The sequence below is a fragment of the Sebastes fasciatus genome, chromosome 18 (genome assembly GCF_043250625.1).
Source record: "Sebastes fasciatus isolate fSebFas1 chromosome 18, fSebFas1.pri, whole genome shotgun sequence".
NCBI lineage: Eukaryota > Metazoa > Chordata > Actinopteri > Perciformes > Sebastidae > Sebastes > Sebastes fasciatus.
Genome location: NC_133812.1, coordinates 15,396,172 through 15,413,159, shown reverse-complemented (window position 1 = coordinate 15,413,159; position 16,988 = coordinate 15,396,172). Strand labels below are relative to the sequence as shown.

Genomic DNA, 16,988 nt, shown 5'->3' with positions numbered 1-16,988 from the left:
GCATGCTCTGTTGTATATGATGGAAGCTGACTTTGTTCCCCAAATGAATTGCTATTCGTCCCCTGGGTCCTTGGTAGCCTGAGGAATCATGAGATAAAGATCACACTGCATTTAGCAGTAATCACAGCAGGATCTCTCATAGGGACATGTACTTTTGTAAAATCTTAGATGTTGGTCTCTACCATATACTTATTGTCAAGATGAATATTAGCTCATGGGAGCTACATGGTGTGTACAGTTGAGATTAAAGGAACCCTAGCAGATGCTCTATATCATAAAACAAATCAGACATCAGAAGGTTTGATCTTCAAAGTTGAAACCGTCAGCAACCCCAAGAAATTTTGCAGACCTTGCTGGGGTCAGCGCTGAACTCTTTTATTTTCTGCGCAGTGAGACCTTTATCTATCTTGTTAAAGGTCGGCGATCTTAGTTTCTATCTTTGCCAAGGCCTCATTAATGTCAGAGGGGATGACTTCAAGACAAACAACCCTTGAGGGCCTCTCCAAATGGCCTGGAGCAACAGATGACTCACCTAATTTAAAGTTGTGTTTTAGGGGGCCCGTAAATCCTCCCTTTCAATACGCAGCTTCGTCTTTCACCAGCCTGGCAGCTTCTCAGAAGCCGATATGTGTCATGATTTTGGAGATTTTATGTTTGGCATTACGTCATCCCTCCAAGCTATAGGGATTTACATATCCTTTGGTTTCGGGGTGGGGGATCTGCCGTATACCGTGCTCATCCGTGAAATGACCTATTCAACTATTTTTTTGTTTTGTTTGGCCTGTAGAGGATCGCCTCTGCGGTCTGTGTGAAGCTAATTGGATACAGCAGAGCACCAAGCCAGGCTTCACAGCCAGGAGGAATAATTCCAGGAAGTAAAGCGTAGAGGTTTTTTGTCTCCGTGAAAACAGTGTGCATTCAGCATTTTAAGCACATCACCGTCGCCGGAAAGGACTGGCAGGAAAAATGAAAGACGGTAGACAGGTCTGTGAATAGACAGCAAAATCTTCTCTCGTCCTCTAAACACTGACACACACTTCCTCCTAGTTTGGGATAAAGTATTATCATGCAAATAATGACTTTAGCAGGAAATGCCAAGGAAGGGATTAACATATGCAATATTCATTCATATTAAAAGAAGTCCACAATGTTTAGCTATGAATCCTCCAAATGCTGCTTAGCCTTATCATCTTGACACACTAGCTGCATGGTTGTCGTGGTGGTATAATTAAAAACTGAATGTACTCCTCGTGGAAAGAGAATTTTAAATGAAACAAATGTTGGGAATTTAGCAGCTTTAATTGCTTCTCGTCTGACCTACATAGCAACTTCTCCCAAAAATCATTTATCAACCAAATCAATTATCCCCTCTTGGATTAGCAGACATGAAAGACCGGTTAGGATTCCACAACATCACCTCTCTGACATGGTTTAGAGAGACAGCAACCAAAATCAATTGAGCATCTGCTCCTTTCTTTGAAACCTCTCGCACTGGTGCAGCATCCTGGGCAGCCCCGGTGGATCTCAGGGGGGTCAGCGGCTCTGAAGGATCTCCACTGCGCTGCTGCTGAAGATTGCCTGGAGGTGTGACAGCCGCCCTCTGATCTACCGGCGCCTCTGAAGATCTGAGGACAGGCTTTGCCCGTTTCGTCAGTCGCAAGCGCTCCTCACATTAAAGCGGTGGCACTTGAGCGAGCCAAGCAGGCACGCAGCGTGAGCCCTGATTTCCACTGTCTCTCTGAAAATAAAGAGCCGGAGAATATCTCGCAGAGGAAGGCAGATACTGACACTGTAACCGAGCCAGTCCCCGGCATGTTCTGAATAATTTTGAGGTTGTCTTAATTAGACAGCCATTATCCAATATCTCAGTCAGTGCACACTAGAGTGGTGGTGCAAAGCATTTTAACTAACACCCACCACGCTTCACACCTCAAATGTGAGAATATGCTGAATGCAATTTTGTACCCCTCAGCAGCGGCTTTGCTGGTATTTGTGTTAAGAAATGATCCAGTTACCACTGAAGAATTTTATGCTTCACAATTCTATTTTCTGGTCAATTTAAGGAAGAAGGAGGCTGCATGACTGAGCTGCAAATTAATTTTACTGTCTTTACTGTCTCTGGTGTCCTTCCTTTTTTCCCAGGGGCTTTTGATTTTTGGGTGACTGATTGAGCCTTACACAGCTTTCTGTCACTGCTGCGAACAGCACATGGGCAGCAGATGTTAGAAGCCTGTGTGCCGGGATGGTGTTGGTCCCCTCGTCGACAGATGTGGCTCCATTTCAGGTTGACAAACACACCTGTGGCCAGGACCACCTGCTTTTGACGACCAGCACATTCCTGCAGCTCGCAGTCAGTGGAATTAATAGGTTGTTCTGAATTCACTGTGTGTGTGGGAGGAACAGCTATACCGCACTACAAATATTGCTTTGACACACACTTCCCTAATACATTAACAAGGCCAGGGGTCAACTACAGCATGTTAGTGGCTCTGTAAAGGCTCACAGCAGTGCTTTGAGTTAAATGGTAATGCCTGCATGCTAACATGCTGATGTTTAGTAGTGTCACAGTTTGGCTCAGTGCCCAGAGGCCCTTAGACCTTTTGTTAATACTTTAGACTATCTATTTTGCAACGTTTTAGCAGCTTATAATAGTTCTAATTTGTCTAGAGGATTTTGGTTTCTAGGTTTTGGGGTTTTCTGTTAAATTCCTTGTTTCGTTTCCTTTTATTTTGATAAGTTAACTCCTCATGTGTCATGTTGGGTTTTACTTCCTGTCTTTGTGTGTTTTCCCACCTCCTTGATATATCCTCACATGCCCTCAATTACTCACCTGCCTCTGATTTTGCCATTAGTCTTCCCTGTTTATACTCCCTTGTTTTGTTTTGGTCTAAAGGCCCTGACACACCAAGCCGACGGTCGGCCGTCGGATAGTTTGGGGCTTTCGATGAACGGAAGTGAGGAAAGCAAGCCAATAATTAAAGTCAAGAGGAAAAACACTCTTCTCATTTTTCATCTTCATCTCATCTGATCATTCCAATACACGGATATTTTCACAACGACATGGTCATCTGGAATGAAGCTAAGTAGTGAGCGAGAGTGGTGTGAAAATGGCCGGCAAACGCCACTTTGTTTCATGTACGTATCATAACAATGGCTTATATATCCGCCGTCCTCGGTCTTCCGGTTTCCATTTTTGAATGACGAATACAGGCTACCGCCGCCTGCTGGTGTGGAGAGTTATTTCCTCGCAGAACGTCCGTGCTAACTGTCCGTCGGCTGTAGTCTTTGCGTTGTGTTCGAGTGCAACTTGTTGGCCAAAACAAAGGTGATGTGAGGCGACCCAGCTTGTGGCCTTCATCGCTGCTAGTTCTTTGGTGTCGGCTTGGTGTGTCCCCAGCTTAAAACCAAAGTATTTTCAGATTCCTGCAGTTTACGAGTTACCTTCTAGACACAACCCTATTTCAAACTTGTGAAAATGGCAAGTGAGGAAGCTGCAGTAGTTGCGATTGAAACGATGAACACCGAACTATAAAAATTTAAGTTATACATGTGTTATTTTTCACCACTATAGTACCGCTATACTGTAGTCGGATTTTGGGTTAATTTCCCCTTTTGGTTTATGATTTTTTTCTTAAAGGAGAACACAACACATACAATTTACAATGCAGATATGTATGCTGAATAACACAAAAATGCAATTTAATTTTAGTTGGACTTTAAGGGATCACCAAAGTCATTACAATTCATCCTGAATGAATGTACCAAACCTCACAATGTTTTGAAGACGTTTCAGTCTGGACCAAAGTGGTCAACACCGCTAGTTTGGCTACTTCACCTCAGGCCATGCCATATCTGAGAGACACAGAGTGGGGGGACATACATTAATAAAAGCTAAAGATCAATGTAGTCAAAAGAGGACGCCACTTGTTCAAAGCTTGAGCATAAAATATGATGATGATGAGCTGTGTTCAGGACCTGTCTTTGGATTTTCAAGGAATGGCATTAAATATTTATGAAGATGTTCCCATGGCAGATATTTTTTAATTGTGAGAGATTTCCCCTCTGCCTAGTTAATAATAGAATATACCAGATAGACACCTAACTAGCAGTATAATGGCTGGAGACATTGTCTTGTGCCCAGAGCATTTTTGTGCGGATCAAACGATCATCCAGGAGCGCTCACACACACTCAGACAGCATTGTGACAGCTCACAGCTATGCCTTAAATCCAGGAGTTCAGAAAGGCGAATATGTCTCTGCCTACTTGAGAGAGGATGAGTAGATTTTGGCATAGTGGATACGAGCTGCAGCTGGCTGGTCCTCCATCGCCAGCAGTCACAGTCAGCCTCCTCATCTTCCCTCAGTCAGCATCCCAGGGGAAGCAGGAATTGACGTGCCATTAAAGAGGCTTTGAAGAGAGGCGACTGTCAGCATGACTGCCTCCGCTTTTTAGCAGTGAAGGAATGGAAGCACAGATCTGGGTGCATTAAGGACACAGCGAACAGCTCTGGAAATACATTTCACTGTGTCTTGTGTGCTACAAGGACTGGGATATGGGTAGAGCTGTCTCTGAAGCAAAAACTGTGATGGAGAAAGTTTTTTTTCCAGCAGACAAAAGATTACAAGAACAATATGAGTCACATACGGAAAAACTAGATAGCTACCTGTGATTGTTTAACAGGCATTTGCCATTGAACGCAGAGATACAGCTGTGAATAAACAGTCACAGGAGCATCAATAAGTCATCATATCATAATTTAGAATACATTAAACATATATTGAGGAGTTTTTTGTCCCTGTATTTCAGTTTGTCCATGACCTTAGTGACATCACAAAGACCTAATTATCTCAAACACACACCAAAGGGGAACCAAGCGTAACCAAACCCACAATGATGTCATGTGTTCAGTAGCCGGTATAGTGACTCGGCAGAGGAGATGACCTCATTTCCTATGTGGTTGCCATTAGAAAAAAAAGGAGTTTTGGGGACTTTCTATGTCCCTCAATGTTATCATTAAGATTCAAATTTCACAAAAACAACATAATGCATGGTTGCTTTTACATCCTCAGAAATTAGGCAAAAGTGAAGATACAGTAAGAGAGTGTGAACTGTTGAACTGATCTTCCTACCCATTACTGTATCTATAAGACAACCTGGTATAACAGACAGGCGTATAAATAGCACATTACACAGACATTCAGCATGTCATTAGGACGCATTTTAGGCTATTCACGTGTCATCTGTATGCCGCTTATCACGTGTATTTTGTACGGCACGCATCAACACTACTGGTTCAGAAACGTCGCCATTCAACGTATCCGTGGTTTGCAGAAATGTCCAATGGCAACCTTTTTTTCTGGTTAAAAATCCTGTGTTTGTTGGACCCATCCACCTCCCCACCCGCCCCACTTAAGCAGTCTTTCTCGCTCTTCATTCTACGTCACTACCTCTGAGCGTGGCATGTTTACACGGATGCGTTTACATTGCAGTCAGAATAGATTACATGGTGTACAAATGACACGCTAAAAGCAAGAAGGCATTCGTATTGCACGCTAAATGCTTTGCGCATGTTATTCATACACATTTTCATGCAAAGTGGCTGCCAAGGAAAAGTGGCTGCAAAATGGCATTTATGCGTATGTCAGAGCTGTGTCCTACAGAACATAACATCATGAGTTGGATGTCATGAATACATTCTATGCATGTCATAAAATAAATAACACCCGAGAGCCATTTTGTCTCTTATCCACATCAAGCCGGTTCATGCCACACGCCACATTAACACCGAAAAAACAGCATTACACTCGCTTGGTTTCAGTATAGCATTCACACTGCAACCTTCATGGCTCATTTTGCATACTGTTCCGTGAATGGTTTTGTTCGTTGTTTGTCTCCTGAGTGTCTCTGAATAAGCATGTGCCCTGCCCCTCCCTACAAGCACCGCCGCCACGTCTGGCAGCACAACTGGTGTGGGATCAAAAGAAGTCGTGTAAACAAACCCATGAAAAGGGTTATGTTACGGATGACACCATCACTTAATTACAGTGTCTTTTACGCAAAGCTGAGGTTCGCTTGTTGCCATGGAGGGATGTACAGCCATCCAGATGATGCTTGCTGTTACTGAGCTGCAGTAAAACCAGTAAAATGTTTCATAGAGAATTAAACAAACATGGGTCACCGTTGCAGTAAGTAGTTTATCACGAAACCTCTTTCTGAATATAAGATCCTGCTGTCCATTTAGCCTCCTTTGATGCGTGTAAGTCCACGACTTAAGTACACAAGTATGGTTTAACTAATGAAGAAGGATTTGGAGCGCTGAGGTCACGTCATATGACCTTTGACCTTCTTTGTGTGACTGTCCCCTCTGGCGTAGGATGAGATCAGAAACCCTGGGCCCCATCTAGTTTCTCACAAATCTGCAAAAATGGACAACCAAACCAACACAGTCTCACTCCCAACTCGTCAAATAGCGCCACTTGGTCAGTGCCCTTCGGCATCGGAGACCGACGCACGGGGTACCCCTTTTGCGTTACTTTTCGACAGACCAGGAACGGCGTGTCAATATACACCCAATACATGCATAGTGTTCTTTCAAATTAATAAAATTAAATTAAAAAAAAGTTAGGTTTAGGCAACACAACCACTTAGGTAGGGATAGGAAACGGTCGTGGTTGACGTTAACTTCATTGACTAGCGACTCACGTGACTCACGGGACTGACGATACAGGCGAGTCACGTGACTAACGACTGACATGACAGAATAAGTCAACGTTACTTTTAGTTTCACATGGGACACGAACACTGGTCTCCTGGTTGAAAGTCCTGTGTTTGTTTGACCCTTACGCCCGCCCTTAGTGGACTCTCACGCTATTAATACTAAGTCAGTTGCTCTGACTTTTGAATAACGCCGCAGGTTGGTTTACATTGGAGTTAGATAAAAGGACAGTTCGTCACATACTGTGGCTAAAGAGTACTTGCGTGCGTCGGTTTCCAATGCTGAGGGGCACTGACCAAACGGTGGTATTTGACTAGTTGGGAGTGAGAACGGGTTGACCAAACAACTTTTGATCCCTCATATTGAGCAGATGTAAGCACAAGTGTACACCGTCATTACTTCTATCTATAGCGAGTCATCATCATACAACAGAGGTAATGACAATAAATGTTCTTTTCATTTCCATCACACATTCTTGTAAGGAAGTGAGAAAATGTCTTGCACTTTCAGGGGCTAATTACAGTACCTGCTATAAGTACCTCATTAAAACAGATGATGTCTGCCATCTTTAACCAACAAGTCAGCTTTTCTTGTAGCGTTCATTAGCAAACCCCAAAAATAGTTCATTCATAATCCTTCTCATTTCTTGACTATAGTTTCAAAGTGATCTTGTGGGGTTATTTTTAGCATTGGTTTTATATTTTTAGTCTTACAGCTCTTTCAGGGCAGCTACATTCCCAGAAGTGAACCTCATCTAACCAGACTGAACTTAAAAGACGACCACAACATCCACAAGCTGACTTCTTTTCCCTGAAAAACCCTACATGTTGTCAGACTGGGATTTTTTTTTTAGAGCAATTGCTTTGAAGCTCTCGCACTGATTTAGCAGAGGAAGTGAATGTTTGCTCAGTAGAAAGTCGAGGGAGAGGCGCGCAGGTGGACAAAAATAGCTGCAAAAACTTTCGCCCCTCTTTTAGGTGGGTGGACAGGTCTTTGGGGCGGCAGCGGAGGCAAACAATGACATCAGGATCACCTCCCACGCACATTGCAGTGCACAGCCTCCGCTCCTGCTCCTGTGGTGACCGAGGCGTCGACATGTTAGGATTAAGTGATGTCATCCCATAAGCAGCTCTTCTGTGGTCTCCCTCTGGGGCCTCTGTGACCCCTCAGGAGCCACCTGCAGTTCATAAACATCACCCGTGTGCACTGTCGGGAGGGTTCACAGGAAAGTCCACGGCCCCAGATGGCCATCAAAGAGCGTCAGAGATGCAAAGGGCCGAAAACAAGGCACCACAACATTCCTGTTGCATGTTGTCAGCCTGATGAGGGGAAATCCACCTCAGGAATGAGTATGACGACAGCCTGCTAATATGCTGGCTCTGCAACCTTGTTAGTTTGACACTATTTTTGATTAAATCAGATCAGAACAGACTCTAATTCAATTTTAACTACTACAGCTAAGCCACTAATGTCTTACCAATCAGAGTATACCAGAAATGTTTAATCAAAACAGTTTTGAATGTAGTTCATTCTTGAACTTGGGAACAGTAGTTTGACAAAATAATCTTAACTCAAGGTCTGCTAACTAGCTTTTGATGACTGGAAAGATGTGGGAAATCCACCTCAAATAAGTGGATCTTGAGTCAAAGGAATAGTTTCACATTTAGGGAAATATACTTTTTCGCTTTTTTTGCCAAGAGTTAAATGAGAAGAGTGATACCACTCACATCTGTACGATAAATATGAAGCTACTGCCAGCAACCAGTTAGCTTAGTTAAAGGTGGAATTATAATTTCCATGTCCATCACGGGATGCCTTTGGGCCCAAAAGTACTTTTTCCCATAGACTTACATTAGGAAACAGACATCTGTAACTCAGGTAAATCAACTTCCCAGTATGAACACTTGAATAGCCCTTATTTAAATCATTAGGTCCTAAAAGTTGTAAAATGCACTAATAGCTGAATCCAGAGTTATTTCCCTTCCTCCGTTCATGTGAATGAGGGCTGGGAGGCGGGGTTAAAGGAAACGCTACTGCGCCTGCTCTAAGGGCCCAATGACTGCGGAAGATTGGCGGATGATCCGGGTACTTTATCACTCGGGCAGGCGAGCCATTTTGGCTTCATGCGCCACTGAGCAACTCTCATAGGAATGAACGGGAGCCCGCAATTAGCTCAAGATAGCACATTAAAATGTCGCGCATGTAAAAGACCGTTGTTGCATGTTATCCCTCCTCTCTCTCCCCTCATTTGCTGTCATCTTGTCAATGTCACTATCCCCCAAAAAGGCACAAATACCCCAAAAACTACTGTAAAAAAAGTGTTTGGGTTGCCAGATTGTAAAAAAAAATCCATTTGACTTGTGTATATCCCCCTCTTGCATAACTTGCTTTGTATTTTTAGAAATGAACTGAATGTTTGACCACTTAAGCAACTCAACCAAAATCTTTTTATTTATTTATTGACAGTAAAAACATTTACAACTGCAGGCCTGCCCTGATGACTTATTATATGGCTAGAAACTCAAGGCCCTTTGTTAATGATCACCTCACTCAAGGTGAATTAAAGGGCCAATGAAAAAGAGGAGGAGAATCTGTTGAATGTCTTATTGCTGATCTAAAAAACATGAATAAATGATTTAATAAAGCCAATAGTTATTAGAGAGCGGTACCAATTTGTTTCTGTTCCTGAGAACGTTTCCCCAGCAGCTCCATACCTGCGCTGCAACTTATTAATGAGGACCTAAGCACAGGAACCCTGAGAGCATTTAGTATTACTGTAGGTACCTCAGTGACACTTCAGGTGCCGGAGAATGTCTCTACATCTTAATTAGTGTTTCTACTATCCATCCAGCGAGGAGAAACTGTGTCACAAACAGCCCAGGGGTGATAGAAACAGGCCCACTCCTGTACAGACATTGATGCGTGTCTAATGAGTCCATCAGCCTGACAGCACGGCGTCCTGGGGGACCCTTGGCTCATGATTACTAGTGTATCACAGATGAATGTTCCTGGATTGAGAATGCCATCTGTCATTACATCTGAGTGTATGTTTACCAAACAGGGGGCGCTTGGTAATTCATGTGCAAGTGCACCTGTTTGTTGTTTTGGCAAATTAAAACAACTTCCCATCATATATCTTTCATTTCCTCGGTCAAATGTGAGTGTGCGTGTGTGTGTGTGACAGACGAGGTTCAAGGCCCATAAAATGTAAGTCTCTATATGTCAAAAGCCACCGAGATATGAATGATTTATCGTCCATACCTCAAGAGCGCACACAGTATATTAAAGTTTCAATAATTGATGCTCCATCCCGTTGGTCCCCAACACAATTTTCACACATCAGGTGAGGCAATCAAAGTGAAAATGATGTATATCAACTTAACTTTGCATCGCAGGATTGAAAAAGGCTCCCCGGGGAGACACAATGAGGTGGAAGTACTCGTAATATAAAAAAAAAAGCTGTTGCACGCACATCAGCAACCTCTTAGCTCTTCATGCTGAATGGTTTTAACCCTCACATTCTGTCAGCACTTGGTAAAATCAACTTCCTTTCACTCAGATACAGTAAATATTTTCACCTTTTTTTAGCGATCAGCTTGAAGATGGAAAGCCTTTTCATCGGTCGACATGACTAGCTAGCATGTAAACATCACATGGCATGTCATCATTCGGTAATTGACTTGTATCTCTCGCTATGTACAGGTGCAGCTCTCTCTATAGTGGTGAGAAATCTTAAAACCAGGTCAAATGAGATGAGAAAATAACGCATGAGTGAGAGTGGGTGTGTTTGATTTGCCAAACATGATTTAACTGAACACACTTGAGCCTTTTGACACATCACGTAAGCATGTATCCATTAAAAACTGAAAATAACAGTCTGCTGTAAAGAAATCCTGCAGCCTTGTTGTTTAACATTTAGTCATTGGCTAAAACCTAATATCACTATATCATCTTTTTTACTTCAACATTTCCAACACTGAGTTTCCTGACCCAGTGCAGCACTCCATGTTTTCTTCATCATTATATCACTATGTTATGTAACATATTTTATTTTACAACATGTTTTCTTTAAAATACATTAAAAGCATGTTAATATTCCCAGAGATATTCCGTATTAAAGTCAAATGTTTACTATAACTTTAATTAAAAACGTGCTGATGTTGAACGTATCCAGTCTTAAAGGTGCAGTGTGTAGGATTTGTTGGCATCTAGAGGTGTGGTTGTAGATTGCAACCAACTGAGTACCCCTCCGCTCACTCCTCCCTTTCCAAGACTGCGGGAACTGCCGTGGTAACGTCGTAAGCCTCGCTTAGAGGCCATCCTTAATCTGTCTTCACATTATTATTTGCTATCCACTCACCGCAAGGTAGGGCGTGGAGCTTTGTAGAAGCAGCAGGTAAAATGTCTAATATGTAAAATATTAATATAAAATGAGCGCAAGGAACGCCATTCACTGTTTATGGGCAACAACAACAGCTGTTCTCATTGGTTGCTCTTTGAAGGTCAGAGACAACGAGGTCAAAGTTGAAATAATTGGAACTTTGAGCTCAGCGCTCGGTGGCGATTTTGAGCAGTGTGCCACGCCAAGGGTAGCGCTTCTGCCTAGCCAGGCAGCACCGTTGTCCTCATAGGAAAACAATGGCATTAGCGATTTTACCGCTGATGTTGTGTATACGGCTTTACTATAATAACACTACCTTAGGAGCAATGGAAGTCAGATGGTGGCTGGCAGTACCATGGTTTTGCACTCTGCAGCTCACGTCACCGCAGTTTCTCAAATGTGTCGGAGAACTACGATGGCCTTCAGGTAACATTAAAACATTAAAGGCTCTCTCTAGAACCAGTGTTTGTCTGGGCTACTGTAGAAACATGGTGGAGCAACATGGTAGACTCCGTGAAGAGGACCCGCTCCCTATGTAGATATGAAGGACTCATTCTAAGGTAACGAAAACACAACAATTCTTAGTTTCAGGTGATTATACACTAATGAAAACATAGTTATGAATATTTTATTCCATTTCTGCTAATACATCCCCTGAAATGTTACACACTGTTCCTTTAAATTGGTACACCTAAAAGGAATAACAGCTACAGAATTAAAAAAACACTGCTACATCCTGATTTTTCACAGCGACAGTTTGTGCGTTGCTCGGAGTGAATAACAGCGTGCCATGTGTTACATTTCCGCTGTGTTTAGCTGCCATGCTGCCTTGTTATTGCTCATGTTCATATTCTGCACACATTCGTGTGGACAGTTGTTCTTTCCACGGTTGCAACATGTGCTCTGGTTTCTGGTCGACTTCCTCTAGGTGTGAAGGGAAGCCTTCTGTGCCCTCGTGATTCAAGTGTGTGACATATGAAAAAACAATCATATGATAAGACAGATGCTTATGGTTTCAGAAAGCTCTTTTTGCCCAGATACAGCCTGAGTGTGTGTGTGTGTGTGGCGGTGTGGGTGGGGGGTGGGAACTTGTTTACAGCTCACACACGCTGCTTTTGAGTCCTCTCGACAGGGGAAGAAAGACGGCGTACCAGAACTTGGCAGAGTGAAAGTGCAGCACACTAGTGAGTTTTTCAGGGATAAAAATACTGCTACCGGTGAGCAGCCTCCAGCTCAGCGGTGAGACTAGAGGTACAACAGCCTTTGGGCTTTGAAGCATCACTATCTGTGGCAATCAGCCCAGTGTGCTGAAGTAGGTTAAACCAAATCTCCATAATATGCAAATGCACGGTCTTCGGATTAAACTTTCTGGGAAGTTGCCTTTACTGTATATACCATATAGAAGGTGTATTATGGTTTTTCACACGTGTCTTCAATCCTCTTTGAATCCCCCCACAGCATGCACATTTTCACAGCCAGCATAAGGCTGAGGAGCGGATAGAAACACTTAAGCCTGACTATAATACATAATATACTGCATTTCTGGACAGAAATAGGGTTTGTGTGAAGTCAGGGAAACCTTAAATGAGCAGATCCTCAGGGTGAGGCGCTCAGCGAGGGACTCGGTGCCAACCAGCCCTGCAGCCTGGCAGCTCTCTGCTTGATTGGTCTCAGTGGGCAACTGGGACGGAGGGCAGAAATGTACATAGACATGCAGGCCGTACACATGCTGAAAGTGATGCGCACAAATGCTTTAACAACATAAAAACGCCAGTTAAAACAGTGGCGAGAGAAAGCACAGCCATATACACCCACATATTAAAACACATACCACCCACATCCAAACACATGACACCCACATCACACCCACACACATTAAGAGTCTCACATATGAGCACAGCACGGGGGGCTGGGTTCACATTGCCTGCGTGCTCAGTGCCTATTCAAAAGCTAATTCTTCTGCGCCGCGATTCAAAAGAGCTTTGGCCGGCCACCTGCACTGATGATGATGAGGATGAGGAGAGAGGGAGGAAGGACAGTATAGGGGAAAGAAAGGGAGGAGGGGGGAGGTAGCAGTGGAAGAATGACATCACCTTCCCTGAAATGTCACCATTATCTCAAGCCTCGGCTAAGCTGCTGTCTACAGAGGTGACATCATCCTCTCTTCGCCCCTCCCCCCTCTGTTCTCGGCGAGGTTGAATGTGGTGAAGGGGAGCGTGTTTGTTTTTGTGCATGTGCATGCAGGCGTGTGTGTGTGAGTGAGTGCAGGAAATCAAGGGAAGCATGAGTGGATGTTTGTCTGCGCTCTCCGTCTTTCATGCCTTTTTAAAACCGACAGAAAATAAAGCCTACTTCAATGACAATTAATTTGCCTCAGTTAGTGTGGATAGGATTATAATCAGTGTTTTTATGTTGACAGAAATGTGATTCGGTTTCTATGTTGTTTTGCATGTCGATTTGCACATATTAGAATCTAAAGTAGGCTATATAATCCATGTAAACGATACCAAATGTTAAAACACATCATCTCTCTTGCCTCTGGTTTGTTGTTTCTCTTTCTTTACAGGACAGGAGACAACGCGCATTCAAATTTTAATAACATCAATGTAAAAACATGCCAGGGTTAGCTCAACAGCTAATAACTAAATCAATCAATCTGTAAAAACGCCAGATCATTCATGAGTGCATCTGAGTAGATTTTAACCATAACTTAAATGTTTTTGTTTTAAAAGATATTGCATGCAGTGTAGTTCCTTATTTACATTTATTACATAGGTAGAATATAATATAATAAGGTTTGATGCTCTCACAGAAAATGCTGATTGACAATGTTGCTGCATCTGAATGGTATTTAGCCATTTGGTTTTGAGTAATCAGTCTCTGAGATTTCTGCCTCCACCACGATACAATAGAGGTCAATGATATTTTGTTTTTGGTGCATAAACTAGAGAAAAAATGACATTTGAAAGATTCAGCAGAAACATCTCAGTCCAGATATAGTGTCATTATTAGGACCCGATCAGACAGAGCGCTTTCAACAGCCTGGGGCAGCTTTTTGTATTTGTTTTCAATGAGAGTGAAGCGTTTTTCCTTTTCAACTCAGAGCGGAAAAGTGCCTGACAACGCCTGGCCTTTTTTCTCATTTTGGTGACATTTGCTGAAGCTATATGACTTTATCAACTTTAGTTACAGCCCAGGGCGTCAAATACCGACGCTTTGTCATGACCATCTGCGCTCGATCCCGCTGCACGAGGCATCCCTTACCACCAGGTTTTCCATTAACTACAATGTAAACCCCTCCGCGGCACCAGTAAACCTGTGACATAGTTTAAAGCGCGAAGGAGACACATAGGGCTCCCGTGAGGGGAGGTGGATGGGTCCAACAAACACAAGACTTTCATCCAGGAGACCTCTGTTCATGTCCCATGTTCACAATGTTCAGTGTCATTTTCACTGCACAGTAGTAGTTTTAAGCCCAACCATGTATTCCTTTCCTAACCTAACTATAGTGGTTTTGATGACGAACATATAGTGACCTCAAGGAGCATGACAAATTGGCAATATGTGACGAGTTGGAATGTGAACGTGGTGTGTCACCCGGTCCGTCACTCTGGATAATCCAGGGACAGATTTAGATTAGTCAGAGAGTAATCCCTAGTAAATTCTAATTTCAAATTTGGGTGAACTGACCCTTTAATGTCTCTTCTGAGTCCTCCACACAGTGCGTTGTCACATTTGCTTTAAAACATTCAGTGACAGGATCACAAATAAACATCTAATCAATAAACTTTTTTTTTTTTTTTATATAAAAATTTACTTTTCCGGCTGTTTGGGTGCCGACTATGAGCCGCTGCGTACCTGTTCCCATCTGGCCGGGGACCTTTGTTGCATGTCATCCCTCATTCCCTGTCATCTCTCTACTGTTGGCTATATCTAATAAAGACAAAATAGGCCCCCTGAAGTGTACTTTTCTCCCTCCATGGTATGTTAAAGGGCCTCAATAACACAAGTCCCTTATAAATAATGTCTCACAAACCTTATTTACAATTTACGGCAGCGCACAGATGCACATAAACCACCTCACAAACTCACCCCACCCCATTAGGCCACTGCTCTAATCTTCATCATGTGTCTCCACTGCGAGGATTGACCTCTGTCATGTTATTACACCATCTGATGCCATCGCCAGCTGACGCTCATGAAATCCGCCGAAGCATGCCGGCCATGCCATCACTGCCCTTTGTACGTGTCCCAACACTCCCCGAATATACTCACCCTGGACGACGTCCCGCAGATGCCTCGTTTAGATCGCGTCAGAGGAGAACGGAGGGTGTGACAGGTAAATGTGTCATCTCAAGTCTAATTATCCCGGTATAGTTCTGTTACAGTCTGTGCATCACTCTACAAACCTGAGAGAACCTGCTGACCTTGTGGCGTCACTGGAAAGTAAAATAAAGATCTGAAAAGGGCGGTGACAAGCAGAACGCTTTAAGTTACCACACCAAAAATAACTTCATATTCAGGCATTTATAGCAGGTGTGTGACCTGGAATTTAAACCTCATTTGAATGTGAGCCATCCCACAAAAATGTTATGGGTCAACAAAATCAACGCCCCATTTACGTCATGTCTTTGGAGTCGAGCCGTATTTGACATCTTACTGAAGGCAGTGCTCGGTGTACAGTTCCTAAATTAAAGTCAATATTTTTATATTAACAACGGATCAAATGACTGCGTGTAATGTAAAAGGTGTTGCTTGTAGTGACAAACGCACAGAGAGTTATCACCCAGCGGAACATTTTAACAGCTTTTGGCTCATTATACTCTCTTTTTTTCTTTACTGTTTTGGTTCATTCTCACATAATAATAATAATTGTATTTTGTCTTATTAACTTCAATATCTGCCACAAAAACTCAGGGACATTCGACTCTTTTTGATCTATCGACCAAGTTGTAGTAAAACAGGAAAACAATCTGCTCATTTTTTCATGGTAACTTCCTTGTCTCCTAACTTTATTTGACTATTTTTGTATCAAAATACGTTTGCATATATAGCAAGTTGTCCAAAGTGGGGCCAGCGGGCCAAAGTTGGCCTGCCATAAGGTTTGATTTGGCCTTTCTAGAGAAAAATAAATAAATCACTGTTTATGCTGTAATATTTTTGTGAGGTAAAACCGCTCTTTAGGATCCCTAATTATTAATTATATTTCAAAATCTGAGCACGGCAGGCAGACTGACACTTTGCGCAGGAAGTCAGTTTGGCGCAAGCGAGGTAGGAAAAAAATGGCGAGGCAGAGACAGTGGTACAAGGACAAAAGACATTTCAATTAAGGGAACTTGGGATCCTTGTACCATTTTGCATCTTAACAATACAATACAATACAATAGGTGTTTTCTTTTTGCCCGTGTCCCACCATAAAGTTTCAGTTTTGGCCCTCCAAGGGAAAAAGTTTGGGCTCCTCTGATATAAAGTATTTAGTGTTTTTTCATGCTTAATTTTATGTATTGTAGATGTTCATAGTGTATATAGTAGGCCTGTCATGATATCAGATTTTCACTACAGAGTCTGTAACCATAACAGTATAAAAGCGTGATTTAAGAATCAATGGATTATTTACACAACATGATCATATGTGTATTTTTAACATGAATAAATATCACGGTTATCGTCCATACCGGTATGTCGTGACACCCCTCGTACATAGTATTCTAGTTTTTAAAGTTACTTATGTAAAGTTACTCTATACTATGTAGAGCTGCGACGATTAATCAATTAATCAATTAATCGATTAATTAGTTGTCAACTATTAAATTAATCGGCAACTATTTTTATAATCGATTAATCTGTTATTTAAGAAAAAAAAGTCAAAATTCTGAGATTCCAGCTTCTTA

At 42.5% G+C, this 16,988-nt stretch overlaps 1 long non-coding RNA gene across 3 annotated transcripts in view; it reads left to right on the top strand.

Moving 5' to 3' along the window:
- Window positions 1-16,988, top strand: part of LOC141755798 (uncharacterized) — a 32,766-nt gene that overhangs the window by 11,802 nt on the left and 3,976 nt on the right. Inside the window, exon 1 of one of the 3 annotated variants that reach the window (XR_012591337.1) lies at window positions 14,651-15,436. The exons of the other annotated variants lie outside the window; for them this stretch is intronic. This is a non-coding gene — a long non-coding RNA (uncharacterized LOC141755798). Of the gene's footprint in view, window positions 1-14,650; window positions 15,437-16,988 lie in introns of those variants that run through there. 3 annotated transcript variants of the gene reach the window in all.